A 1,463-nucleotide genomic window follows, 5' to 3' on the forward strand; every position below is an offset into this window, starting at 1 on the left:
TGGATGTTAGCGGTTGCGCTAAGAGAAACAATCTGTTTGGCTTGTACTGAAGCCACATCCATAAAGCCAGTCAGCAGGGAATCTTTCTCTTTGAGTTCCTCTGAAAGTCGTCGGATGTCTTCCATAAGGTCAGCAATCTTTTTGTTTGCTTTCTTAAGGAGTGTGCAGTCCTCAAGGGGCAGAGTTATCTCGGCTATCATAGTCACCGGAGCTTTGTTGTGGTCAGTAGCGTTGATCGCGTTTTTACGGTCATCTAGCTTAAAATCCATAACCCAAGTAAAACTTAAGTTAAAAACTTTAAGTTAAATAAAAAGGATATAAAAAATGTTACGAAAAAGAGTGGATTAAAACTGGATAAGAGTCCGGTTTAAGACGGAGCTTCTGACAGGTAGCTACAGACGCCAACACATGCACAGAGTACAGATTACATCAGCAATTGCGTCAGCGATCTTGTGACAAAGTATAATCCCGTTTTACAAGGAAGTTAGCCCAGTCATAAATGTAAGACAGTCAACATAGCAGCAGATGAAGTTGATATTTATTCAAGACTGTCTTTTTGTTATATTTACAGTGAAATAAACTGAACCTGACACCTGAAACCACCATGTGTTCATTTTGGGTGTAACATTGGCTGTAGGCCTATGCGTCGTACAAAGCAATGCACTGGTATCATTATTTGTAACAACTATCCATGAGCAGAGTTTATTAATGAACATCAGATTTGATTGGAATATAATGAAAAACTATAAGCTGTGCTTGACCACTAAAAACAGCTTTTTTTGTGTGGGTGTAAAATGGAGAGAAATTATGATGAAGTTCATAACAAATTTAATAACAAACTGGATAAAGCCATCAAGTTCATAACATAATTCTGGCACAGAGAAAGAAAGACAAAGAAACTCACGACAGTCTGGAAAGATTAAAACATTTCCAGCCGACAAGAGCTACAGATCAGCTGGCCAGACTGTGTCCGCCTGAGTGTTAGAGGAACGTGATTTTTAACAAGCTTTATTACCTGTTGTAATCAGCTGTTCCGCTTGTTTTGGAGAAGAGGAGACCAACTTTGCCTTTGTCTAAAAATTTCATATTTGATGAAAACTTAAAACAACAACTTCGGACCTAGTATTTAGCATAACTCCATCAGCTGTTCGCTGTAAACACACCGCTGCACACTGGCTGCTATTTCCAAGCAATAAATTTAATGACGACATACGATCTCAGGCGGACAACAGCGAGACATGTGTGTGCTATCTGACTGTTGATTTATTGGTTTGCTAACAACAGTGGAAAAGAGGGGAGTAGTCGTAGAAAAACACCCGACATGCTGGATTTAAAGCCAGTAGCTTCTCCTTGCCCATTCAGAAACCCCCCCCAAAGTACTGGTACTTTCTGAAAGTACTACCCCCTGAGCAGGGACTTTTTAGGGGGTAAAATAAAGACCCTAGAACTAAATTTAGACCCTG

Source organism: Micropterus dolomieu, linkage group LG22 (genome assembly GCF_021292245.1).
Source record: "Micropterus dolomieu isolate WLL.071019.BEF.003 ecotype Adirondacks linkage group LG22, ASM2129224v1, whole genome shotgun sequence".
Lineage (NCBI taxonomy): Eukaryota > Metazoa > Chordata > Actinopteri > Centrarchiformes > Centrarchidae > Micropterus > Micropterus dolomieu.